The sequence below is a fragment of the Macaca thibetana genome, chromosome 19, assembly GCF_024542745.1.
Source record: "Macaca thibetana thibetana isolate TM-01 chromosome 19, ASM2454274v1, whole genome shotgun sequence".
Classification (NCBI taxonomy): Eukaryota; Metazoa; Chordata; class Mammalia; order Primates; family Cercopithecidae; genus Macaca; species Macaca thibetana.
In genome coordinates, this window is record NC_065596.1 from 5,528,726 (window position 1) to 5,556,319 (window position 27,594).

The window sequence follows — 27,594 nt, forward strand, 5'->3', positions numbered from 1 at the left end:
TTAGCCAGGCGTGGTGGCAGGTGCCTGTAGTCCCAGCTACTCGGGAGGCTGAGATGGGAGAATTGCTTGAACCTGGGAGGCAGAGGTTTCAGTGAGCCGAGATCATGCCACTGCACTCCAGCCTGGGCGACAGAGTGACACTCCGTCTCAAAACAAAAAACAAAAAAATTATGTTTTTTTTTTTTGCAATATTTTCTGTTTTAGCTCATCAGCTATCATTAGTGTTAGTGAATTTTATGTGTGGCCCAAGTCAATTCTTCTTCTCCCAATGTGGCCCAGGGAAGTCAAAAATTGGACACCCCAGACTAAGACAGAGTCCTCAGTCCCCTCTGGGGGTGTCCGTGTCTAGCTCTGTCTCCCCAAGGCTGGGGGCTCTTGGGAGGCCCTGGCATCACCTATGAAGGGCTGACCATAACGGTCATAATTTATTTTAATATTGGTACACACCTCAGCATTATTTCTTTTGAGATGTAGTCTCGCTCTGCTGTCACCCAGGCTCGAGTGCAGTGGCGCGATCTTGGCTCACCGCAACCTCTGCCTCCTGGGTTCAAGCAATTCTCCTGCCTTACCTTCCCAAGTAACTGAGATTATAGGCACCAGCCACCACACCCACTAATTTTTGTATTTTCAGTAGAGTTGGGGTTTCACCATGTTGGCCAGATTGGTCTTTTTTTTTTTTTTTTTTTTTTTTTTTTGAGACAGAGTCTCGCTCTGTCACCCAGGCTGGAGTACAGTGGCCGGATCTCAGCTCACTGCAAGCTCTGCCTCCCGGGTTTACGCCATTCTCCTGCCTCAGCCTCCCGAGTAGCTGGGACTACAGGCGCCCGCCACCTCGTGCGGCTAGTTTTTTGTATTTTTAGTAGAGACGGGGTTTCACTGTGTTAGCCAGGATGGTCTCGATCTCCTGACCTCGTGATCCACCCGTCTCGGCCTCCCAAAGTGCTGGGATTACAGGCTTGAGCCACCACGCCCGGCCTACCAGATTGGTCTTAAACTCCTCACCTCAGGTGATTCACCCACCTTGGCCTCCCAAAGTGCTGGGATTATAGGCATGAGCCACCGTGTCTGGCTTATAATACGTTTCTACACAGACTTGAGAATGTACATCTTTCATCCGTCCGTCCCATTTGCAAATGGGGCTCAATTTTTGCAGCTTCCACCCTCCAAATGCCTTTGACATTGTTCTAGGAGTTATAATTCTTCTCTGATTTGTTAAGATTTGACAACTCTCCCCAAGGCATGTGGAAAAGCATTAAAACCTCACATCAGTGAAGGAGAACCGTTGAGCCCTGTCATGGAGAATTTATTTCCTCTTGAGAACGTTTTTTTTTTTTTTTTTTTTTTTTTTTTTTGAGATGGAGTCTTGCTCTGTCACCAGGCTGGAGTGCAGTAGCACGATCTCGGCTCACTGCAACCTCCACCTCCTGGGTTCAAGCGACTCTCCTGCCTCAGCCTCCCAAGTAGCTGGGATTACAGGCATGCGCCACCATGGCTAATTTTGTATTTTTAGTAGAGATGGGGTTTCTCCATGTTGGTCAGGCTGGTCTCAAACTCCCAACCTCAGGTGATCTGCCTGCCTCGACCTCCCAAAGTGCTGGAATTACAGGTGTGAGCCACTGCGACAAGCTTTTTTTTTTTTTTTTTTTTTTTTTGAGACGGAGTCTTGCTCTGTTGCCCAGGCTGGAGTGCAGTAGCACAATCTTGGCTCATTGCAACCTCCACCTCCGAAGTTCAAGCAGTTCTCCTGCCTCAGCCTCCTGAGTATCTGGGATTACAGGCATGTGCCACCACGCCCGGATAATTTTTTGTATTTTTGGTAGAGACAGGGTCTGGCCATGTTGGCCAGGCTGTTCTCGAACTCCTGACCTCAAGTGATCTGCCCGCCTCGGCCTTCCACAGTGCTGGGATTACAGGTGTGAGCCACTGCGCCTGGCTGAATGAAGGTCCCATTTCTGTTGGATACATTCACAGAAGTGGAGTTGCTGCCGTGTATGTGGTCTCCTACCTGCATGCAGTTTCCTTCACATCCCTTCCCTGGCCACATCATGGTGTGTCATGAAGACACTAATCTTTTTTTTTTTTTTTTGAGATGGAGTCTCACGCTGTCACCTGGGCTGGAGTGCAATGGCCGGATCTCAGCTCACTGCAAGCTCCGCCTCCCTGGTTTACGCCATTCTCCTGCCTCAGCCTCCCGAGTAGCTGGGACTACAGACGCCCGCCACCTCGCCCGGCTATTTTTTTGTATTTTTTAGTAGAGACGGGGTTTCACTGTGTTAGCCAGGATGGTCTCGATCTCCTGACCTCGTGATCCGCCCGTCTCGGCCTCCCAAAGTGCTGGGATTACAGGCTTGAGCCACCGCGCCCGGCCTTTTTTTTTTTTTTTTTTTTTTTTTTTTTTTTCAGATAGGGCCTTGCTCTGTCACCCAGGCTGGAGTGCAGTGGTGCAACCATGGCTCATTGCAACCTCAACCTCCAGGGTTCAACCAATCCTCCTACCTCAGCCTCCCAAGTAGCTGTGACCATAAGCATGAATGTGGGTTCATGCCACATGCCTGGCTAATTTTTAAATTTTTATTGTTTGTAGACATAGGGGCTCCCTATGTCACCCAGGCTGGTCTCAAACTCCTAGGCTCAAGCAATCCTCCCGCCTTGGCCTCCCAAAGTGCTGGGATTATAGGCATGAGCTACCACACCCGGCCCAGACACTAATTTAACCAGGCCTCTCAGGTTGGATTTGAGGGCTGCTGCTTCCAACTTTTCCTGGTATAAGAAATATTCGGCCGGGCGCGGTGGCTCACGCCTGTAATCCCAGCCCTTCAGGAGGCAGGCGGATCACAAGGTCAAGAGATTGAGACCATCCTGGCCAACATGGTGAAACCCCATCTCTACTAAAAATGCAAAAATTAGCTGGGCCGTGGTGGCACACGCCTGTAATCCCAGCTACACGGGAGGCTGAGGCAGGAGAATCACTTGAACCAGGGAGTCAGAGGTTGCAGTGAGCCAAGATCATGCCATAGCACTCCAGCCTGGGCGACAGAGCGAGACTCCATCTAAAAAAAAGAAAAATAAAAGATACATTCTCCAGGTCAGGTGTGGTGGCTCACACCTATAATCCAAGCACTTTAGAAGGCCGAAGTGGACGGATCACTTGTGGTCAGGAGTTTGAGACCAGCCTGGCCAACATGGTGAAACTCCTGTCTCTGCTAAAAATGCAAAAATTGGCTGGGTGCAGTGGCTCATGCTTGTAATCCCAGTACGTTGGGAGGCTGAGGCAGGTGGATCACCTGAGGTCAGGAGTTAGAAACTAGCCTGGCCAACATAGTAAAACCCCGTCTCTACTAAAAATACGAAAATTAGCCTGGCATGGGGGCAGGCGCCTGTAATCCCAGCTAGTCAGGAGGCTGAGGCAGGAGAATCGCTTGAACCCAGGAAGCAGAGGTTGTAGTGAACCGAGATCATGCCATTGTACTCCAGCCTGGGCAACAGGAGTGAAACTCCATCTCAAAAAAACAAAACAAAACAAAAAAACGGCTGGGCGCGGTGGCTCACGCCTGTAATCCCAGCACTTTGGGATGCTGAGGCAGGCAGATCACGAGGTCAGGAGATTGAGACCATCCTGGCCAACATCGTGAAACCCTATCTCTACTAAAAATACAAGAAAATTAGACAGGCGTGGTGGTGGGTGCCTGTAGTCCCAGCTACTCGGGAGGCTAAGGCAGGAGAATGGCATGAACCCGGGAGGCGCAGCTTGCAGTGAGCCGAGATTGTGCCACTGCACCCCAGCCTGGTGACGGAGCAAGACTGTCTCAAAAAAAAAAAAAAAATTAGCCGGGCATGGTGGCACATGCCTATAGACCCAGCTACTCTTGAGACTGAGGCACAAGAATCTCTTCAACCTGGGAGGTGGAGGTTGCAGTGAGCCAAGATCGTGGCACTACACTCCAGCCTGGGTGACAGAGAGACTCTGTTTTAAAAAAAAAAAAAAAAAAAAAGGCCAGGCACGGTGGCTCATGCCTGTAATCCCAGCACTTTGGGAGGCCAAAGCGGGCGGATCACCTGAGGTTGGGAGTTTGAGACCAGCCTGACCAACATGGAGAAACTCCGTCCCTACTAAAAATACAAAATTAGCCAGGCATGGTGGCACATGCCTGTAATCCCAGCTACTAGGGAGGCTGAGGCAGGAGAATTGCTTGAACCTGGGAGGCAGAGGTTGCAATGAGCCAAGATCGTGCCATTGCACTCCAGCCTGGGTAACAAGAGTGAAACTCCATCTCAAAAAAAAAAAAAAAAAAAAAATCCTGCAAGATGCCTTACTCAAGAGCCACAGTACCCGGGCTAGAGAAACCTGGGGTCCTGATGCCACAGTGGTAAGACCTGCCATGCCTCTGGAGAGCAATAATATGGTACCCACTGCATGCCAGTGCCATGCCAGCACCAAAGACAGAAACGGTGGCTCAGGAAGGTTCCGGATTTTGGATTTTAACTTTTGGCTGTAGGTGGAGTGTGCTCTTATCTGCTTCTAGGCCAGTGGGACCAGCCCTTTCCTGCATTATCTTACCCCAGTGCTGCGGGGAGGACAGTCTAAACTCTATTCACAGAGCCTCAGAGAGAATGAAGCCCACGGCTGGGTGTGGTGGCTAACACCTGTAACCCCAGTACTTTGGGAGGCCAAGGTGGGCCAGTCGCTTTAGCCCAGGAGTCCAAGACCAGCCGGGGCAACATGGCGAGATCTCCGTCTCTACAAAAAAAATGCAAAATTTAGCCGTGGGTGTTGGTGCATCCTGTGGCCCCAGCCACTCAGGAGGCTGAGGTAGCTGGGGATCACTTGAGCCCTGGGGGTCGAGGTTGCAGTGAGCTATGCTTGTGCCATTGCACTCCAGCCTGGGCGACAGAGCAATTTCCTGTCTCAAAAAAAAAAAAAAAAAATTGTGGTGCTGGAGTCTCTGAGGTAATGCAGTATAAGAGCTGGGGCTCCCCTGCCTGCACCCGGGGCCTCTGCAGATGACCAGAGGAACTGCCCCTCAGGAGCTCAGACTGCCCAGGGGGCCCCAAGACCCATGATCAACGCCAGGTCCTGCCAAAAAGTGCACCCGGGGGTAATTGTCATTTCCCCTAATTAAAAACATGTTGGCCAATTTCCTGATGGAGAAACAAAGAAGCAGAAAAGAAAACAAATAAAAACCCTGCAACCCCTCCCTTAATCGCTCAGCTCGCAGAGATAATCTCCGTTGGCATGTTCCTGACCGCCTTCCGGCGTTTCTTTGCCTGCATTTTCAAAACGGTCTTATTATATTTTTGTTCTTATCCAAGAAATGTGACTGTATTGGAGAAGAAACAGCCAACAAGATAAGCAGAGAGAAAAAATAAACAGAAAGTATACCTCTCGGCCGGGCGCCATGGCTCACGCCTGTAATCCCAACACTTTGGGAGGCTGATACAGGCGGATCACTTGAGGTCAGGAGTTTGAAACCAGCCTGGGCAACATGGTGAAACCCCGTCTCTACTAAAAATACAAAAATTAGCCGGGCGTGAAAAAAAATTAGCCAGGCGTGGTGGTGTGTGCCTGTAATCCTGGGTACAAGGGAGGCTGAGGAAGGAGAATTGCTTGAACTTGGGAGGCAAAGGTTGCAGTGAGCCAAGATCATGCCATTGCACTCCAGCCTGGGTGACAAGAGTGAAACCATGTTTCAAAAACATAATAATAAATAATAATAAACAGCCGGGCATGGTGGCTCATGCCTGTAATCCCAGCACTTTGGGAGGCCAAGGCAAGTGGATCACTTGAGGTCAGGAGTTCAAGACCACTCTGGCCAACATGGTGAAACCCTGTCTCTACTAAAAGTATAAAAAATTAGCTGGCTGTGGTGGCAAATGCCTGTAATCCCAGCTACTTGGGAGGCTAAGGCAAGAGTATCGCTTGAACCCAAGAGTTTGAGAACAGCCTGGACAACACAGTGAGACCCCTATAATTTTAAAAAAAAAATTTTTTTTTGAGATAAGAGTCTCCCTTTGTCACCCAGGCTGGAGTGCAGTGGTGCAACCTTGGCTCACTGCAACCTCCACCTTCCAGGTTCAAGTGATTCTCCTGCCTCAGCCTCCTGGGTACCTAGAATTACAGGCATGTGTCACCATGCTCAGCTAATTTTTGCATTTTTAGTAAAGACAGGGTTTCTCCATGTTGGCAGGCTGGTCTTGAATCCTCACCTCGGGTAATCCACCTGCGTCAGCCTCCCAAAGTGCTGGGATTACGGGGCTGAGCCACCACACGCTTGGCCAAAAGTTTTGTTTTTAAATTTAATGTTTATACTTCTTTCCTCTGCTTAAGAAAAATACAACATACATCTCTTGGCCAGGCGCAGTGGCTCACGCCTGTAATCCCAGCACTTTGGGAAGCTGAGGAGGGTGGGTCACCTGAGGTCAGGAGTTCGAGACCAACCTGGCCAACATGGTGAAACCCCGTCTCTGCTAAAAATACAAAATTAACCGGGCGTGGTGGCGGGTGCCTGTAATCCCAGCTACTCAGGAGGCTGAGGAGAGAGAATCACTTGAACCCGGGAGGCAGAGGTTTCAGTGATGCAAGATTGCTCCATTGCGCTTGAGCCTGGGAGACAGCGCGAAACTCCGCCTAAAAAAAAAAAAAGAGGCCGGGTGCGGTGGCTCACGCCTGTAATCCCAGCACTTTGGGAGGCCGAGGCGGGCAGATCATGAGGTCAGGAGATTGAGACCATCCTGGCTAACATGGTGAAACCCCGTCTCTACTAAAAATACAAAAAAATTAGCCGGGTGTGGTGGTGGGCGCCTGCAGTCCCAGCTACTCGGGAGGCTGAGGCAGGAGAATGGCGTGAACCTGGGAGGCGGAGCTTGCAGTGAGCTGAGATTGCGCCACTGCATTCCAGCCTGGGCGACAGAGCAATACTCCATCTCAAAAAAAAAAAAAAAAAAAAAAAAAACCATTCATCTCTCTCACACACATACACACTCACATAAACACACACACATATATATATACACGCACACATGCACACATAGCTACAGCTCATGTAGGATGGGAAAGGCTATTAGCCCCACCCACCCAGCAGAGCTCCACCTGAGGCAGGTCAGAACAGGAGACAAATTAAAGTTCAAGGCCTGGGCGGTGGCTCACACCTGTAATCCCAGCACTTTGGGAGTCCAAGGCGGGCAGATCATCTGAGGTCAGGAGCTCAAGACAGCCTGGCCAACATGGTGAAACCCCGTCTCTACTAAAAACACAAAAATCAGCCAGGCGTGGTGGCGTATGCCTGTAATCCCAGCTACTTGGGAGGCTGAGGCATGAGAATTACTTGAAGCCAAGAGACAGGTTGCAGCAAGCCAAGATCGTGCCACTGCACTCCAGCCTGGGCGACAGAGTGAGACTCTCTCATCAAAAAAAAAGAGAGAGATACGTGATTCATCCAGAGTTCAGGCTTGATCCCTGACATGGATGAAACTGTCAAGTTATTTAGGCTAATTTCAAAAACTTTTTCTGTGTGCTATTTTGTTTTATTTTTTTGAGACAGGCTTTCACGCTGCCCCCAGGCTGGAGTGCAGTGGCATGATCATAATTCACTGTAGCCTCCTGGGCCCAAGCAACTCTACCTCAGCTTCTGGAGTAGCTGATACTACAGGCGCGAGCTACCACACCCGGCTAACTTTTAAAGTTTTTGTAAGGGCAGGATCTTGCTATGTTACCTAGGCTGGTCTCGAACTCCTGGGCTCAAGGGATCGCTCCTGCCTTGGCTTCCCAAAGTGCTGGGATTATAGACGTGAGCCACCATGCCCAGCCTCTTTTATTTTGAATACCAAAATAATACAGTAGCTTCCCCTTACCTGTGTGGAGTATGTTCCAAGATTCCCAGTAAATTCCTGAAACTTCAGAAAATACCCAACATGTATACACTGTTTTTTTCCTATGCATACATACATACCTATGATAAAGTTTAATTTATCAATGAGACACAGTAAAAGATTAACAACAATAACATAATAAAATAGAAAATTAATAAAATTAGGATTTCTCAAACATAAGCACTGTAATACTGAGACAATTGATCTGATCACCCAGAAGATTACTAAGTGACTAGGGGGCTGGTAGTGTCTACGGAGAAGATTACTAAGTGACTAGGGGGCTGGTAGTGTCTATGGCGTGGGCACACTTAACAAAGGGATGATTCACATCCGGGGCGGGAGGGGGCGGGGTGAGGGATGATTTCATCACACTACTCAGAACGGCAGGCAATTGAAAACTTATGAATTATTTCTGGAATTTTCCACTTGATATGTTTGGATTGAGGTTGATCGAAGGTAGCCAACACCACAGAAAATGAAACCTCAGGCCAGGTACGGTGGCTCACACCTGTAATCCCAGCATTTTGGGAGGCCGAGGTAGGTGGATCACTTGAGGTCAGGAGTTTGAGACCAGCCTGACCAGTATGGTGAAACCCCATCTCTACTAAAAATACAAAAATTAGCTGGGTGAGGTGGCAGGTGCCTGTAATCCCAGCTACTCCGGAGGCTGAGGCAGGAGAATCACTTGAACCTGGGAGGTGGAAGTTGCAGTGAGCTGAGATTGCAGCACTGCACGCCAGCCTGGGAGACAGAGCAAGGCTCGAGAAAGAAAATAAAAGAAAAAAAGAAAAGAAAAGAAAGAAAAATGAAACCTCACATAAAAGGAAATCACTGTATACTGTGTGAACAATTCAAATTTGCAGAGTCCCATCGAATAGAGAATCCCACTCCCACCCCTTCAGTCCTTCCTGAGAGTCTGATATGTCTCTCCTATTGCCCGAATGTATGTGTCCTCCTGGAAACCTAAGACCCATGTGACAATATGAAGAGGTGGGGGCCGGGCGCTGTGATTCACACCTGTAATCCCAGCACTTTGGGGGGCCAAGGTGGGTGGTTCACTTGAGGTCAAGAGTTAGAGACCAGCCTGGCCAACATGGTAAAACCCCGTCTCTACTAAAAATACAAAAAAATAGTAGGGCATGGTGGTACACACCAGCTACTCAGGAGGCTGAGGCAGGAGAACTGCTTGAACCTGGGAGGCAGAGGTTGCAGTGATCTGAGATTGCACCACTGCACTCCAGCCTGGGGGACCGAACAAAACTCTGTCTCAAAAAAAATATATATGTGTGTATATATATATGAAAGATCAGGTTTGCCTATGTTGCCCAGGCTGGTCTAGAACTCTTGGCCTCAAGCGATCCTCCTGCCTCAGCCTCACATAGCACTGGAATTCCAGGAATGCACCTCCACACCTCCAATGATAGTTACTTTTTGTCAAGTGTTCAGTCAGGCCTGCTGGGACCCAGTACCACAGCAGCTCTGTGAGTTGAAAACCATGGCCCAGAGGAGGCTCAGAGTGAGAAAGGGCTTTCCCCAAAGTTGAATTTTTGTGTGTAGGGTGTGAGGTAGGGATCAAGATTTATTTTATGCCACACTGATACCCAGTTACTCCAGAAGAGTTTATTAAAAAGCCCGGGGCTGGGCACAGTGGCTCACACTTTGGGAGGCCAAGGTAGGCGGATCATGAGGTCAGGAGTCCAAGACCAGCCTGACCAACATGGTAAAACCCCGTTTCTACTAAAAATACAAAAGTTAGCCAGGCATAGTGGCAGGCGCCTTTAATCCCAGCTACCCAGGAGGCTGAGGCAGGAGAATCACTTGAACCCGGGAGGTGGAGGGTGCAATGACCCGAGATTGGGCCACCGCACTCCTGCCTGGTGACAGAGCAATACTCCATCTTAAAAATAATAATAATAATAAAATAAATAAAATAAAAATAAAAATCCCATCCTTGCCCAACTCACAGAGGTAACGAGAGACAAAACAGGGATTCCAACTCGCATTCCTCTGAGTCAACTTGGAACATTCTCCAAGTCTCCAGAGGGCCTATCGTCATGGCCATCTGAACATGCTTTGCCCTGTCAGCAAAATGCAGTATTTGAAAAGTCACGAGCGTTTCCAAAGGAAGCAGAGTGAGGCGGCCTGGGTTAGCTCCAAGGTGCTTCCTTCCTGCAGGGATGGTGCAATGTCCCCAGCTGTCTACTGCCCATTGTGACTTCACCTTCTTATACATTTATTTTTTTATTTTTTTTATTTTCCTGCCTTATTCCAAGGGAGAAGGCTGCATGTGCATTTCCGCGGGGGAGGTATTTGCCAAGGGGAAGTTCACAGTCATACTCACATCCAGAGGCTTTGTGCATTGGGAGATGTTCCAGAGGAACTGCTCTGCCCTCCGGCCTGGTGGGGTAAACCCCTGCCTACCCCAAAGCACCAGGTTTGCAGGGGGCACAGCCAGGCTCCCAGGCCACTCTTAGAGTTGCACAGTGCTCCCTAAACCTCCCCAAATCAGAGAGAGAGTCCATTAAGCACCCAGAAAATCTAGGAGTCTCCCTAGGCTCCTCCTTCAGCCAACTTCCCATGGCCCTCCCAACCCAGGCAGCAAAACATCTCTCCCTGGAGCCTGTCCCTGCTAACCGTTTTTTGTTGTTGTTGTTGTTTGTTTGTTTGCTTGTTTGTTTTTTGAGACAGAGTCTCTCTCTGTCACCCAGGCTGACTGGAGTGCAGTGGAACAATCTTGGCTCACTGCAACTTCTGCCTCCCGGGTTCAAGTGATTCTCCTGTCTCACTCTCCCGAGTAGCTGGGATTACAGGCATGTGCCACCACTCCCAGTTAATTTTTGTATTTTTAGTAGAAACAGAGTTTCACCATGTTGGCCAGGCTGGTCTCAAACTCCTGACCTCAGGTGATCCACCTGCCTCAGCCTCGCAAAGTGCTGGGATTACAGGTATGAGCCACCGCGCCCAGCATCTTTTTCTTTTTCTTTTTTTTTTTTTTTTTTGAGATGGAGTCTCACCCTTCACCCAGGCTGGAGTGCAGTGGTGCAATCTCAGTTCACTGAAACCTCCGCCTCCCGAGTTCAAGCGATTCTCCTGCCTCAGCCTCCCGAGTAGCTGGGACTACAGGCACCTGCCACAATGCCTGGCTAATTTTTGTATTTTTAGTGGAGACGGAATTTCACTATATTGGTCAGGCTGATCTCGAACTCCTGACCTCAGGTGATCTGCCCGCCACAGCCTCCCAAAGTTCTGGGATTACAGGCGGAACCACAGTGCCCGTCCCCTGCTTATTTTTGTTTTATAGAGATGGGGGTCTCACTAAGTTGTCCAGGCCAGCCTCAAACTCCTGGCTTCAAGTGTTCCTCCCACTGGAGTAGTGTTGTTGTCTGGGGTAAATACCCAATATTTGTTGTCTCACAGGCATGGAAAACTAGGACTCAGACATACAGAGTGAGATTCAGAGTGTAAGTTTAATCAGCAAAAGAAAGAAGCACTCTCTCTGCAGCAGAAGGAGGGATCTTGAATGGGTTTCCTCTTCCTCAGTAAAAAGCAGTGAGTTTTATGGATGAGCTTAAGGAGGTGGTGTCTGATTTCCATAGGGTACAAAAGATTGGTTGGACCAGGTGTTTCATTTGCATAGGGTGCAAAAAACTGGTTACAGCTAGGTGTGTAATTTGCATAGGGTGTGAAAAGCTGGGCTTCCCACCCTAATCTTTTTTTTCTTTTTTTTCTTTTCTTTTTTTTGAGTTAGAGTCTTGCGCTGTCTCCCAGGTGGAGTGCAATGGTGCGATCTCAGGTCACTACAACCTCTGCCTCCCGGGTTCAAGCAATTCTCCTGCCTCAACCTCCTGAGTAGCTTGGATTATAGGTGCCTGCCACCACGCCCGGCTAATTTTTTTAGTAGAGATGGGGTTTCACTATGTTGGCCAGGCTGGTCTCGAACTCTGACCTCATGATCTGCTGCCTTGGCCTCCCAAAGTGCTGTGATTATAAGCGTGAGCCACTGTGCCTGGCTTCTTAATCTTTTATTATGCAGATGAGTTATCTAGCTGGCTGGCACCATGTTGCCTGTTCATTTTATTTTTTATTTTTTTTGAGACGGAGTCTTGCTTTGTCGCCCAGTTTGGAGTACAGTGGCTCAATCTCGGCTTACTACAATCTCTACCTCCTGGGTTCCAGCAATTCTCCTGCCTCAGCTTCCTGAGTAGCTGAGGTTACAGGCGCCCGCCACCATGCCCGGCTAATTTTTGTATTATTAGTAGAGACGGGGTTTCGCTATGTTGGCCAGGCTGGTCTCGAACTCCTGACCTCAGGTGATCCACCTGCCTTGGCCTCCCAAAGTGCTGGGATTTCAGGCATGAGCCACCCTACCCAGCCAAACTAAAGCCTGTTTCTTTACTGTACACGTAGTGACCAAAAAAAAGGGAAGCTGGAGCCCCCATGTTGAACATGCCTGGCCCTCAGATAGCCCTTTTCCATTGACACAGCTGCTGGCATTCATCCCTGGAAGCTTCCAGCTTGCTTATCCATGTCTGCTGCTCGATGTTTCAGGCTGCTCTTTGTTAGAAAAGAAATGAGTTGGCCGGGCACTGTGGCTCACGCCTGTAATCCCAGCACTTTGGGAGGCCAAGGTGGGCAGATCACGAGGTCAAGAGATCGAGACAATTCTGGCCAACATGGTGAAACCCTGTCTCTACTAAAAATACAAAAAATTAGCTGGGCATGGTGGCAGGCGCCTGTCATCCCAGCTACTCGGGAGGCTGAGGCAGGAGAATCTCTTGAACTCAGGAGGCGGAGGTTGCAGTGAGCCGAGGTTGCGTCATTGCAATCCAGCCTGGGCAAAAAGAGTGAAACTCTGGGCCGGGCACGGTGGCTCAAGCCTGTAATCCCAGCACTTTGGGAGGCCGAGACGGGCGGATCACGAGGTCAGGAGATCGAGACCATCCTGGCTAACAGGGTGAAACCCCGTCTCTACTAAAAAAAATACAAAAAATTAGCCGGGCGAGGTGGCGGGCGCCTGTAGTCCCAGCTACTTGGGAGGCTGAGGCAGGAGAATGGCGTGAACCCGGTGGGGCGGAGCTTGCAGTGAGCCGAGATCGCGCCACTGCAGTCCAGCCTGGGGCACAGAGCAAGACTCCATCTCAAAAAAAAAAAAAAAAAAAGGAAAAGGAAAAGAAGAAAAGAAAGAAAAAAAAGTGAGTTGGGGCTGGGCACGGTGGCTCACGCCTGTAATCTCAACACTTTGGGAGGCCGAGGTGGATGAATCACAAGGTCAGGAATTCAAGACCAGCCTGGCTAACATAGTGAAACCACATCTCTACTAAAAATACCAAAATTAGCTGGGCATGGCGGCACATGCCTGTAATCCCAGCTACTTGGGAGGGTGAGGCAGGAGAGTAGCGTGAACCCGGAAGGCAGAGGTTTCAGTGAGCTGAGATTGCACCACTCCACTCCAGCCTGCAGAGTGAGACTCCATCTCAAAAAAGAAGGCTGGGCATGGTGGCCAAGGCTGGTGGATCGCCTGAAGTCAGGAGTTTGAGACCAGCCTGGCCAACATTGTGAAACCCCATCTCTACTAAAAATACAAAAATTAGCTGGGCCTGGTGGCACACGCCTGTAATCCCAGCTACTCAGGAGGCTGAGACAGAATTGCTTGAAGCCGGGAGGCAGAGGTTGCGGTAAGCCAAGATGGCGCCACTGCACTGTAGCCTGGGTGACAAGAACAAAACTCTGTCTCAAAAAATAAAAATTAAAAAAAGAAAGAAATGATTTGGTGGCTGCTTTTTGTTAAAAGGGAAATTCCCAGGACTCTTTTACCGTCACTACCTGCCTAAATAATTTCTATCTCCTGTATCACGACCACAACCTCCCAAATTGCTGTGATTATAGGTACAAGTCACGACACCTGGCCCCCAGCTCATTGTTTTGTGTTTTTTTTTCATTTTTTAAAGCTCATGATCATTGTTCAATGCATTGTTGTTGTTATTATTATTATTATTATTTTTTGTTTTTGTTTTGATTTTTGTTTTTTGAGACGGAGTCTTGCTCTTGTCGCCCAGGCTAGAGTGCAATGGCGTGATCTCATCTCACTGCAATCTCCACCTCCCAGGTTCAAATGATTCTCCTGCCTCAGCCTCCCCAGTAGCTGGGATTACAGGCAACCGCCACCACACTCGGCTAATTTTTCTATTTTTAGTAGAGACTGGGTTTCACCATGTTGGCCAGGCTGGTCTTGAAACTCCTGACCTCATGATCCACCCACTCAGCCTCCCAAAGTGCTGGGATTACAGTTGTGAGCCACCAGGCCCGGCCTATTATTACTATTTTGAGACAGGTTCTCACTCTGTCTCCCAGGCTGGAGTGCAGTTGCAGTGGCACAATCATAGCTCACTGTAACCTCAAACTCCTGGGCTCAAGTGATCCTCCCACCTCAGCTTCACACATAGCTGAGACTACAGGCACATGCCACTATGCCCAGTTAATTTTTTATTTTTTGTAGAGACAGAGTCTTGCTATATTGCCCAGGTTCATCTCAAACTCCTAGCCTCAAGTGATCCTCCTGCCTCAGGAGGATTTGGGATTTCAGGCACGAGCCACTGTGACTGGCCAAAGGTTTTATTTTACTTTTTTTTTTTTTTTTTTTTTGAGACGGAGTCTCGCTCTGTCGCCCAGGCTGGAGTGCAGTGGCCAGATCTCAGCTCACTGCAAGCTCCGCCTCCCGGGTTCCCGCCATTCTCCTGCCTCAGCCTCCCGAGTAGCTGGGACCACAGGCGCTGCCACCTCGCCCGGCTAATTTTTTGTGTTTTTTTTTTAGTAGAGACGGGGTTTCGCCGTGTTAGCCAGGATGGTCTCGATCTCCTGACCTTGTGATCCGCCCGTCTCGGCCTCCCAAAGTGCTGGGATTACAGGCTTGAGCCACCGCGCCCGGCCTTTTTTTTTTTTTTTTTAGACACGGTCTTGCCGTGACCCCCAGGCTGGAGTGCAACGCGTGATTTTGGCTCACTGCAAACTCCACCTCCGGGTTCAAGCGATTCTCCTGCCTCAGCCTCCTGAGTGCTGGGATTACAGGCATGTGCCATCATGCCTGGCTAAATTTTTGTATTTTTAGTACAGACAGGGTTTACCATGTTGGCCAGGCTGGTCTCGAGCTCCTGACCTCAAGTGATCTGCCTGCGTTGGCCTCCCAAAGTGCTGGGATTACAGGAGTGAGCCACCGCGCCTGGCCTATTTTACTTTTTTTTTTTTTTTTTTTTTTTTTTTGAGACGGAGTCTCACACTGTTGCCCAGGCTGGAGTGCAGTGGCGCGATCTCAGCTCACTGCAAGCTCCGCCTCCCGGGTTCCCGCCATTCTCCTGCCTCAGCCTCCTGAGTAGCTGGGACTACAGGCGCCCGCCACCGCGCCCGGCTAATTTTTTGTATTTTTAGTAGAGACGGGGTTTCACTGTGGTCTCGATCTCCTGACCTTGTGATCCGCCCGCCTCGGCCTCCCAAAGTGCTGGGATTACAGGCTTGAGCCACCGCGCCCGGCCGGCCTATTTTACTCTTACACACACACATACATGTATGAATGCACACATCCTTCCCATTGTTGCTCCTGGGCTCTGACTGATCATTATGAAAGCTCTTTCCCTTCCCAGACCTTAGAGAAACATACACATACCCTCGTATTATTATTATTATTATTTTTTGAGACAGAGTTTCGCTCTTGTTGCCCGGATTGGGGTACAGTGGCACGACCTCGGCTCACTGCAACCTCTGCCTCCTGGGTTCAAGCAATTCTTCTGGGTCAGCCTCTGGAGTAGCTGGGATTACAGGCACCTGCCACCGTGCCTGGCTAAGTTTTTGTATTTTTAGTAGAGACTGTTTCACCATGTTGACCAGGCTGGTCTCGAACTCCTGACCTCAGGTGATCCACCTGCCTCAGTCTCCCAAAGTGCTAGGATGACGAGTGTGCGGCACTGCCCTGGCTGCACATAGCCTCTTCTAGTGTTTGCAGGGTGCATATTCACATCTCAGATCCATTTGGAATTATTATTATTTAATTTTTTTGGAGACAGAGTCTCGCTCTATCCCCCAGGGAGTGCAGTGGCACAATCTTGGCTCATTGCAACCTTCGCCTCCCCAGTTCAAGCGATTCCCCTGCCTCAGCCTCCCAAGTAGCTGGGATTACAGGCGTGAGCCACCATATCCGGCTAATTTATTTGTATTTTTAGTAGAGATGGGGTTTTACCATGTTGGCCAGGCAGGTCTGGAACTGCTGACTTCAGGTGATTTGCCTGCCTTGGCCTCCCAAAGTGTTGGTATTACAGGCGTGAGTCACTGCACCCGGCATATATATGTACATTTTTTGTGGCACTATCCAGTTAGCCCAAAATCCACTCCCTCCATGGATTTGAAACCTCAGAGAGGGGAGGCTATTTTGGCCAGGATGTTAGTATTTAGTCGATACCTAAAGGAGTAGTCATAGGGAAGAATTGAGAGTAGGCGGCTCGGATAGCCCTGGGGTGGTAATGTTGTTGCCCTGTGCAAAGACCAACTAGGAAGCCTGTGGCTGGAGTACTGTGAATAAGGGGGATGGCGGAGGGAGTTGAGGGTTGACAGGTGAGGTGTTTGGCTTTATTCTGAGGCTGTGGGGGCACAGGAAAGGGACCAGCTCTGGGGCACAAAAGGTCCCTTCTATCTCGGGGATGGCACGCCCATTCGACAGATATGGAGACTAAGGCTTGCTGAGGCGCAGACAGGCACAGACAGGAGTCAAGGATGGCGACTCCATTTGCTGGCCTAGGAACTGAGGCCGGGGTTCCTCTCCTTTCCCTCAGCGCATGGACAACGTGACCTCGCAGCCTTATTTGTGCACGATCACCCACAGTAGGACCCTTTCATCCTGCTGGTAGCAAGAAAACTCTTCCGCTGCAGTGCTGCACCGCCCGCTCCGCCCAGCCCCAGCCCACCCGACGCATCTCAGCCTCTAGCCACGCCCCCAAGCCCTCTGCACAGGTGCCCCCCCCCCCCATTCCACCTGACAGGGGCAGCCCGGTCCAGCACCGCCCACCCAATGAGGATAGCCCCGCCCCATCAGGTGTATCCCGGACCCGAGTCCACGCCTCCCTATGGGCCGCCGTCTGGTCTCCAGCACTGGCTGACCTTTGCGCATCGCCTTCCCTTTCTATACGGTGGATGCAGGAATAGCCTCACCCGCAAACCTGCCCCTGCATGTCCTTGCTGTGTGACCCCGGGAGTGTCGTTTCACCTCTCTGAACCTCAGCTTTCCCCTCCCTACAGTGAGTGGGGGTCGAGCCCTTTCTGTGACTCGGTTGATCCACTCCTAGCAGGACGCTGGATGGACCATCTTTGAGGATGCAGGTTGAGCCCTCAGCATCCCACCGGCGCTCAATAAATGGCCTTGTTTCTTCTGTTTGTCTGGAACAGGAGATGCAGAAATAGGCAGTAGTGGCTGGCCATGATGGCTCACGTCTGTAATACCAATACTTTGGGAGGCCGAGGCGGGTGGATCACCTGAGATCAGGAGTTCGAGACCAGCCTGGCCAACATGGTGACCCCCGTCTCTACTAAAAATATAAAAATTAGCAGGGCGTGGTTGTGCACGCCTGTAATCCCAGCTACTAGGGAGACCAAGGCAGGAGAATCGCTTGAACTCAGGAAGTGGAGATTGCAGTGAGCCAAGATGGTGCCACTGCACTCCAACCTGGGCAACAGAGTGAGACTCTGTCTCAAAAAAAAAAAAAAAAAAAAAAAAAAAAAGCCGAGCCCTGTGGCTCACGCCTGTAATCCCAGCCCTTTGGGAGGCCAAGGCAGGTGGATCACGAGGTCAGGAGTTCGAGATCAATCTGACCAATATGGTGAAACCCTGCCTCTATTAAAAATACAAAAAAATTAGGCCGGGCGCGGTGGCTCACGCCTGTAATCCCAGCACTTTGGGAGGCCAAGACGGGTGGATCACGAGGTCAGGAGATCGAGGCCATTCTGGCTAAACAGGAATAGCCTAGCTGGCTCTACTAAAAATACAAAAACAAAATTTCCGGGTGTGGTGGCCGGTGCCTGTAGTCGCAGCTACTCGGGAGGCTGAGACGGGAGAATGGCGTGAACCTGGGAGGTGGAACTTGCAGTGAGCCGAGATGGCGCCACTGCACTCCAGCCTGGGCGACAGAGTAAGACTCCGTCAAATAAAAAAAAAAAAAAAGGAAAGCGAGAGAGAGAAAGAGAGAAAGAGGCAGTAGTTGGAGAGGGCTGGCTGAGGAAGAAGCCAGCAGGTTGGACAGGGGCAGAAGCCGGCCCTGAACCTCAGTTTTCTCATCTGTAAAAGGGACCTTCAGGCCAGGTACAGTGACTCACGCCTGTAATCCCAGTGATTTGGGAGGCCGAGGTGGGAAGATATCTTGAGGCTGCCCTCACTGGACAAGTAGACACACTTCCCTGCTGGACCTTCTAAATTAAATTAGACCCCTAAAAATGTAAGACACAGGCTGAAGGGTGGGGTCCATCTCTACCTTGCCTTCACTGGCTGCAGGTCTGAGTGTTCATGGATTTTCTTTTTTTTAATCTTCTTTTTTCTTTTTTTTTTTTGTGATGGAGTCTTCCTCTGTCGCCCAGACTGGAGTGCAGTGACGCGATCTCAGCTCACTGCAACCTTCGCCTCCCAGGTTCAAGCGATTCTCCTACCTCAGCCTCCTGCATAGCTGGGATTACAGGGGAGTGCCACCGCACCTGGCTAATATTTTGTATCTTTAGTAGTGATGGGGTTTCACTATGTTGGCCAGGCTGGTCTCCAACCCCTGACCTCGCGATCTGTCCACCTCGGCCTCACAAAGTGCTGGGATTACAGGCATGAGCCACTGTGCCCAGCTGGTCATGGGTTTTCTTGTTGCTGGTGGTGTTTTGAGACAGAGCCTCACTCTGTCACACAGGCTGGAGGGCAGTGGTGCGATCACGGCTCACTGCAGCCTCGATCCCAGGCTCAAGTGATTTTCCCACCTTAGTCTCCCAAGTAGCTGGGACTATAGGTGTGCGCCACCACACCCAACTAATTTTTTTCTTTTTAGTAGAGATGGGATTTCACTATAATAGCCAAGCTGATCTCAAACTGCCAGGCTCAAGCAATCTGCCCGCCTCAGCCTCCCAAAGTGCTGGGATTACAGGCGTGAGCCTTGGCACCTGGCCCAGACTGTCTTATTTATTTATTTATTTATTTATTTATTTATTTATTTATTTCCGAGACAGGGTCTCACTGTATCACCCAGGCTGGAGTGCAGTGGCACAATCATGGCTCACTGCAGCCTCTAATTCCTGGGCTCAAGTGATCCTCCCACATCAGCCTCCCAAGAAGCTGGGACCACAGGCACACACCACCATTCCTGGCTAATTTTATTTTATTTTTTGTAGAGATGGGTTTTGCCATGTTGCCCCAGACTGGTCTCAATCTCCAGGGCTCAAGTGATCCCCTGGCCCCAGCCTCCCAAAATACTGGGATTACAAGCATGAGCCATGGCACCCAGCCAAACTGGGATTTATAAAAACCTTTGTCAAGAGAGTGTAGGCCAGGAGTGGTGGCTCACCCTTTTAATCCCAGCACTTTGGGAGGTCAAGGCAGGAGCATTACTTGAGGTCAGGAGTTCAAGACCAGCCTGATCAACATCGTGAAACTCTGTTACTACTAAAAATACAAAAATTAGCTGGGCATGGTGGCACAGGTCTGTAGCTCCAGCTACTCCCGGGGGCTGAGACAGGAGAATCACTTGAACCCAACAGGCAGAGGTTGCAGGGAGCCGAGATTGTGCTCTGCACTCTAGCCTGGGCGACAGAGTAAGAACCTGTCTCAAGAAGAAAAAAAAGAGGCTGGGCGCGGTGGCTCAAGCCTGTAATCCCAGCACTTTGGGAGGCCAAGACGGGCGGATCACGAGTTCAGGAGATCGAGACCATCCTGGCTAACACGGTGAAACCCCGTCTCTACTAAAATACAAAAAAAATTAGCCAGGCGAGGTGGCGGGCGCCTGTACTCCCAGCTACTAGGGAGGCTGAGGCAGGAGAATGGCGTGAACCCGGGAGGCGGGGCTTGCAGTGAGCTGAGATCCGGCCACTGCACTCCAGCCTGGGCAACAGAGCTAGACTCCGTCTCAAAAAAAAAAAAAAAAAAAAAAAGAAGAAAAAAAAGAGGCCGGGCGCGGTGGCTCAAGCCTGTAATCCCAGCACTTTGGGAGGCCGAGACGGGCGGATCACAAGGTCAGGAGATCGAGACCATCCTGGCTAACACGGTGAAACCCTGTCTCTATTAAAAAAATACAAAAAAACTAGCCGGGCGAGGTGGCGGCGCCTGTAGTCCCAGCTACTCGGGAGGCTGAGGCAGGAGAATGGCGGGAACCCGGGAGGCGGAGCTTGCAGTGAGCTGAGATCCGGCCACTGCACTCCAGCACGGGCGGCAGAGAGAGACTCCGTCTCAAAAAAAAAAAAAAAAAAAAAAAAAAAAAGAAGAAAAAAAAGAGAGAGTTTAAATGCTGGCCAAGGACCAAGTAAACCAACCAAAGGGGCCTCAGGGTTCAAGCTTTATGTTTGGGGACAATCTTAGGCCTTAGGACTGGGTGACCTCCCTGCCAGCCTTGTAGCCCACTCACTGGGGACCTCCATTCTGTCACCTTTGATGACACCTTCATTTCTTGTGGGATCCACTGTTTGGAAACGTGTGTAATCAATCCCAGCACTTTGGGAGGCCAAGGAAGTGGGCGAATCACATGAGGTCGGGAGTTCAAGACCAGCCTGGCCAACATGGTGAAACCCCATCTCTGCTAAAAATACAAAAATTAGTTAGACGTGGTCACGCATGCCTGTAATCCCAGCTACTTGGGAGGCTGAGGCAGGAGAATGGCTTGAAGCTGGGAGGCGGAAGTTTCAGTGAGCCAAGATCAAGCCACCATACTCCAGCCTGGGTGACAGAGCAAGACTTTGTCTCAAAAAGAAAAAAAAAGTTAAAAAAATTATAACTTTTATTATGTAAATATTACCTAAATTTTAAAAAATCAGAAGCTCCATTCTGCGGTCTCTGGCTTCCACCTCAAATGACACCTCCTCCAGGAAGCCTTTCATGACAACACTCAATCCCTCATGCACCTTCTGGCATTTTCCATTTTCTCTTCTTATTTATTTTTTTTTTTTGAGACAGGTTCTCATTCTGTTGCCCTGGAGTGCAATGACATACTCGCAGCTCCACTGCAGCCTCGACCTCCTGGGCTCAAGTGATCCTCCCTACTCAGCCTCCCCAGTAGCTGGGCCCACAGGCACTGACTACCACATCTGGCTAATTTAAACCTTTTTTGCGGGTCGGGCACGGTGGCTCACGCCTGTAATCCCAGCACTTTGGGAGGCCAAGGCAGGCAGATAACCTGAGGTCAGGAGTTCGATACCAGCCTGGCCAACACGGTGAAATCCCGTCTCTACTAAAAATACAAAAATTACCTAGGCGTGATGGCACGTGCCTGTAGTCCCAGCTACTCATAAGGCAGAGGTGAGAGAATACAAAAACAAAAACAAAATTTTTTTTTTGGGTAGAGATAGGATCTTGTCGTGTTGCCCAGGCTAGTCTTGAACTCCTGGACTCAAGTGATCCTCTGTCCTGGGCCTCCCAAAGTGCTGGGATTATAAGCACGAGGTGCCATGCCTGGCTTATGGCTTCTGATTTTAATCTACATCTTGCCAAGCAAATGTCTCTAACATTTATTTGCAAATGTCAAACATTCAGAGAAATGGACATACCCATCACTGCTGGGAGTCAAGTAAGGTCCCCTGTATGGAAGGTGGTGTGGTCTTAAGTATTCATCAAAAATGCTGAGAAGCTGGGCTCAGTGACGAATGCCTATAGTCCCAGTTACTCAGGAGACCTAGGTGGAAGGATCACTTGAATCCAGGAGTTCTGGGCTGTAGTGCACTATGCCAATTGGGTGACTACAGTAAGTTTGGTGTCAATATGGTGACCTCCCGGGGAGCGGGATACCACCACCAGGTTGCCTAAGGAGAGGTGAACCGGCCCAGGCTGGAAACTGAGCAGGTAAAACTCTTGTGCGGATCAGTAGTGGGAGCACACCTGTGATAGCCACTGCACTCCAGACGGGCAACATACTGAGACCCCTGTCTCAGAAAAAAAAAAGGAAAAGAAAAGAAGAAGGAGAAGAATTGAAAATGTGTGTTTGGCCGGGCTCAGTGGCTCACGCCTGTAATCTCAACACTTTGGAAGGCCGAGACCGGTGATTACTTGAGGTCAGGAATTTGAGACCAGCCTGGCCAACATGGCAAAACCCTGTCTCTACTAAAAATACAAAATTTAGGCCGGGCGCGGTGGCTCATGCCTGTAATCCCAGCGCTTTGGGAGGCTAAGGCGGGCAGATCACGAGGCCAGGAGATCGAGACCATCCTGGCTAACACGGTGAAACCCGGTCTCTACTAAAAATACAAAAAAAAAAAAATTACCCTGTATGGTGGCAGGTGCCTATAGTTGCAGCTACTTGGGAGGCTGAGGCAGGAGAATGGCGTGAACCGGGGACAGAGCTTGCAGTGAGTGGACATCACGCCACTTCACTCCAGCCTGGGCGACAGAGCGAGACTCCCTCTCAAAAAAAAAAAAAAAAAAAAAACAAAAAAACTTCCCCGTCTCTACTAAAAAATACAAAAAAAAACTAGCCGGGCGAGGTGGCGGCGCCTGTAGTCCCAGCTACTCGGGAGGCTGAGGCAGGAGAATGGCGGGAACCCGGGAGGCGGAGCTTGCAGTGAGCCGAGATCCGGCCACTGCACTCCAGCCTGGGCGACAGAGCGAGACTCCGTCTCAAAAAAAAAAAAAAAAAAAAAAAAAAAAAAAAATACTTAGCCGACCGTGGTGGTGGGCGCCTGTAATCCCAGCTACGGCTGAGGCAGGAGAATCACTTGAACCCGGGAGGTGGAGGTTGCAGTGAGCCGAGATTGTGCCCCTGCACTCCAGCCTGGGCGACAGAGTGAGACTCTGTCTCAGAAAAAAAAAAGAAAATATGTTATTCTATTTGTTAGGCTGTCCCCAGAGAGTGACCTAGATGTCCAACCATAGGAGATCTGTTTAACAAACCATAGAAAAACTTCAAGGTGAGTGATGCCGAAGTCTCTAAACTCAAGAATGTACACTGGAATTTGGCCTTGACTGACAAATCATGTGTATAGTATAATTCCATTTGGGCTAAGAAAAGAAAGAAAGAAAGAAAAAAATCTAGATGGAAATAGACCATCGTGTTAGTAACAGTTATTTCTGGGCATTGATTTTATTTTTAAAATTTCGTTCACTCAACAGATATTTACAGAGCACCTGGTCCGTGTCAGCTAGGGCCAAGGGCAGGGATGGCATCTGAATTTGTTTACTTAGTTTGTTTTCTGTGCCAGCATTCTAAAATTTACCAATAAGCACCAGGCATAAAGTAAATAGGTATTAAAAATTCATAAAGGAAATTAAACGCTATGACAAGGGACCGATTTAGATTATTTACGTTACACATGTCTGTGCTTTCTAAAACTGTTTTTACAATGAGCACACATTATTTGGAGAATCAGAAAAGAGGCCGGCATGGTGGCTCATGCCTGTAATCCCAGCACTTTCGAAGACTGAGGCGGACAGATTACTTGAGGTCAGGAGTTCGAGACCAGCCTGGCCAACATAGTGAAACCCTGTCTCTACTAAAAAGTACAAAAATTGGAGGGGCGTGGTGGCTCACGCCTGTAATCCCAGCACTTTGGAAGGCTGAGGCGGGCAGATCACGAGGTCAGGAGTTCAAGACCAGCCTGAGCAACATGGTAAAAATCCATCTCTACTAAAATTACAAAAATAAATAAAATAAAATAGCTGGGCATGGTGGCAGGTGCCTGTTATCCCATCTACTAGTGAGGCTGAGTCAGGAGAAACGCTTGAACCCAGGAAGCAGAGGTTGCAGTGAGCTGAGATTGCACCACTGCACTCCAGCCTGGGGGACAGAGCAAGACTCTGTCTCAAAAAAAAAAAAATTAGGTGGGCGTGATGGCACATGCCTGCAATCCCAGCTACTCGGGAGACTGAGGCAGGAGAATTGCTTGAACTTGCGAGGCGGAGGTTGCAGTGAGCCGAGGTCATTCCATTGCACTCCAGCCTGGGCAACACAGTGACACTCCATCTCCAAAAAAAAAGAAAGAAAAGAAAAGAAAACATGGAACTCTGAATCCATTAGGAAACATACACCTATGTCCCACACCCCTCCCAGCCCCCCACCAGTGCCATTCACCTTTTTTTTTTTTTTGAGATAGGATCTCACTCTGTCATCCAGACTGGAATACAGTGGTGCCATCATGGCTCACTGCAGCCTTGACCTCCCAGGCTCAAGCCAACCTCCCACCTCAACCTCCCAAGTAGCTGGGACCACTGGTGTACACTGTCATGCCCAGCTAATCTTTTTAGATTTTGTAGATATGGGGTCTCGCTATGTTGCCCAGGCTGGTCTCAAGCTCCTGGCCTCAAGTGATCCTTCTGCCTCAGCTTCCAAAAGTGTTGGGATTACAGGTATAAGCCACCTCGCCTGGCCCCATCCACCTTCTCAACCTCCCTGCCCATTCTCCTCGCCCCAGCTCCTCCTAGCCTCTCCCCTGGAGTGGAACTGATACATCCCAGCTGGCAGGGCCTGCTGTGGGCCTCAACTCCTTGTAAATGTGCAATTAACATGAGATAGATTGATTTCCAAATGGGGAAACTGAGGCTCAGAGAGGTAAAGTGACCTGTTCAGTGTCACACAGTGCATATGTGACAAAGTGGAGCACAAACCCAGATATCTCTGTCCCCGGAGCTCTTGCTGCCCCCTGGAGTGGTCTCAGGCCAAACCTGATTTCCTTCCCTGGGCCTTCTTATTGGGCTTAAATCACAGGGGCTTTATTACTGGTGGGTGGGGAGGTATCCCCCCAACTTGGAGGCCTGATGCCTCAATGGGCCACAGACAGAAATTGCTGGTCTTCTCAGCGCCCCCTCACACTGGTGCTGCTGGACTCCCAAGAAGCCTCAGCCCCAGGCCTGGCTCTCAAGCAGCCTCCAGTCTGAAAGCTGAGTCAGGTGCATTCACTCTTAGCTCTACGGGGTCGGACCTGGGCCAGAGGAAGGGACAGGGAGGGTCTGGGCCACACCGAGGGCTACAAAGAGGAAGGCACATGGAGTTGGTGCTTAAAGAATGAGTAGAAGTATGAGAAGTGGAAGTAGAGTTGGGTGGATCGTGGATGATGCCTGCATATGAAGGTGGATGAATGGAAGGATGGATGGGTGGATAGGATAGGAATGGGGGATTGGTGAATGGTGGGATGGATGGGGATGGATGGGGATGGATGGGGGATGGAAGATAAATGACTGGATGGGTGACTGGGTGGATGTATGGATAAATAATAGATTGATGAATGGATGAATATATGGAAAGATGAATGTACACATGGTTGGATGATTGGATGGATGGGTGTATAGATGGATGAATGGATAGTAAACGGATGAATGGATAATTGGATGGATGGGAAGATGGCTGGGTGAATAGATGGATGGATAGATAGATGGATGGATGGGTGGATGGGTGGATGGATGGGAACATGGATGGGTGTATGGATAGAGGATGGGTGAGTGGGTAGATGGGTGGATGGATGGGAACATGGATGGGTGTACGGATAGAGAATGGGTGGGTGGGTGGATGGGTGGGTGAATGGGTGGATGGATGAATGGGAAGGCAGATGGGTGTATGGATGGATGGACGGGTTGGGGGGTGGGTGTATGGATGGATGGACGGGTGGGGGGGTGGGTGTATGGATGGATGGATGGGTGGGTGGGTGGGTGTATGAATGGATGAATGTGTGGGTTGATGTATGTATGAATGGATGGGTAGATGGATGGATGGTTGGATGGATGGGAAGATGGATAGGTGTATGTATGGATGGATGGGTGAGTGGATGGGTGGATGGATGGATGGATGGTTGGATAGATGGGAAGACGGATGGGTGTATGGATGGATGGATGGGTGGGTGGATGAGTGGATGGATGGGCAGATGGATAGGTGTATGTATGGATGGATGGGTGGATGGGTGAGTGGATGGGTGGTTGGATGGGCAGATGAATAGCTGGATGGATGGATGGATGGATGGATGGATGGATGGATGGATGGATGGATGGAAGGTTGGATGGATGGGAAGATGGATGGGTGTATGGATGGATGGATGGGTGGGTGGATGGATGAGTGGATGGATGGATGGGCAGATGGGTGGGTGGGTGGATGGATGGATGAATGAATGGATGGATGGATGGATGGATGGGCAAATGAGTGGATAGGTGGATGGGTGGGTGGATGGATGGATAGGCACTGAGTGGGTGCACGAATATGTGAGGAAGTGGAAAGGTGGAGCTTGAGCCTCAGCATTAAGCACCCCACCTACCCTTCGAAGAGCCCAGTGTAGACTGTCACACTGGGAGTGGCTCTAGTGTCCCTGTACATTGCATCCCTGTCTCCAACCTGGTCTCCCCAGGTGCCTTTTCAGGGGTCCGCCACTCCTTCCACATGACTCCAGACACCTGCCCTCCAGCCAGGTCCAGATGCTGCTCAACACCCACCCTGGGCACTGTGACTGCTGGTTGGTGGAGGGCTCTGGCAGATGTGACTTGGAGGTCACTGGCCAGTTACACAATGTCTGTCTTGCATGTGGGCATGGCTGTGGTGTCCCAGACGGACTCTGAGTGGCCCCCCAGGAGAGGGTCTCATCTAGAATCGAGAGGCCAGCCCCCAAGCGGCTGCTCTCCAAGGTCTGTACGTCTGTGTTTCTTTCTGCTTCTTACTCTCCTGACCTGCAGCCTGAGCCAAGCGCCGGTGTATCTGGACACCGAAGTCCTTGAGAGAGACCCCACCTCCCTACATCCCCAACGATGTTAATAGCCAACTCCTGAGCACCTGCTACCTGGATGGGTCCTGCGGGAACCCCTCAGCTCCTGGTCATGACCTCCCTGGTTGGTACCCCCCAGAACAGTGGGGTTACCCACCAAGGGCTTGGCCCAGCCACCAGCAGTTACACTCCTCCTGGATCCCAGGGGGGATGCCAAAGCCTGAGGGACCCCAAGGTGTGAGGGGGGACCCCAAGATATGGGGGCACTGACGCCCTTCCCCAGACTTTGGCCCTCTGGTCCCCATTGACTTTGGGATATGTGTCTTTGTTGTTTTTCAAGACAGGTCTCGCTCTGTCCCCAGGCTAGAGTGCAGCGGTGCAATCTGAGCTCACTGCAGCCTCGACCTCCTGGGCTCAAGCAATTGTCCTGTTTCAGCCTCCCCAGTAGTTGGGACTACAGATGTGTGTCACCACGCCTGGCTAATTTTTGTGTGTTTTTATTTTCTATTTATTTATTTATTTGCCACGGGAGTCTCGCTCTGTCACCCATGCTGGAGTGCTGTGGCGCCATCTCCGCTCACTGCAAGCTCCGCCTCCTGGGTTCACGTCATTCTCCTGCCTCAGCCTCCCGAGTAGCTGGGACTACAGGCGCCCACCACCGCGCCTGGCTAGTTTCTTTTTGTATTTTTAGTAGAGACGGGGTTTCACTATGTTAGCCAGGATGGTCTCGATCTCCTGACCTCATGATTCGCCCACCTCGGCCTCCCAAAGTGCTGGGATTACAGGCGTGAGCCACCGTGCCCGGCCGTGCGTTTTTATTTTTTCCGAGGTGCAGTCTCACTCTGTCAC

The 27,594-nt window shown here is 50.2% G+C and overlaps 1 protein-coding gene and 1 long non-coding RNA gene across 2 annotated transcripts in view; both read left to right on the forward strand.

Annotated features, from left to right (window-relative positions):
• LOC126942416 (uncharacterized) overlaps window positions 1-27,594 on the forward strand; it is a 183,158-nt gene that overhangs the window by 5,410 nt on the left and 150,154 nt on the right. The window lies entirely within an intron of this gene.
• The window catches only part of COPE (COPI coat complex subunit epsilon), a 55,970-nt gene continuing 53,544 nt past the window's right edge, over window positions 25,169-27,594 (forward strand). Inside the window, exon 1 of the mRNA XM_050769745.1 lies at window positions 25,169-25,178. The gene's annotated coding sequence lies outside the window, so the exon portion shown is untranslated. The remainder of the gene's footprint in view (window positions 25,179-27,594) is intronic.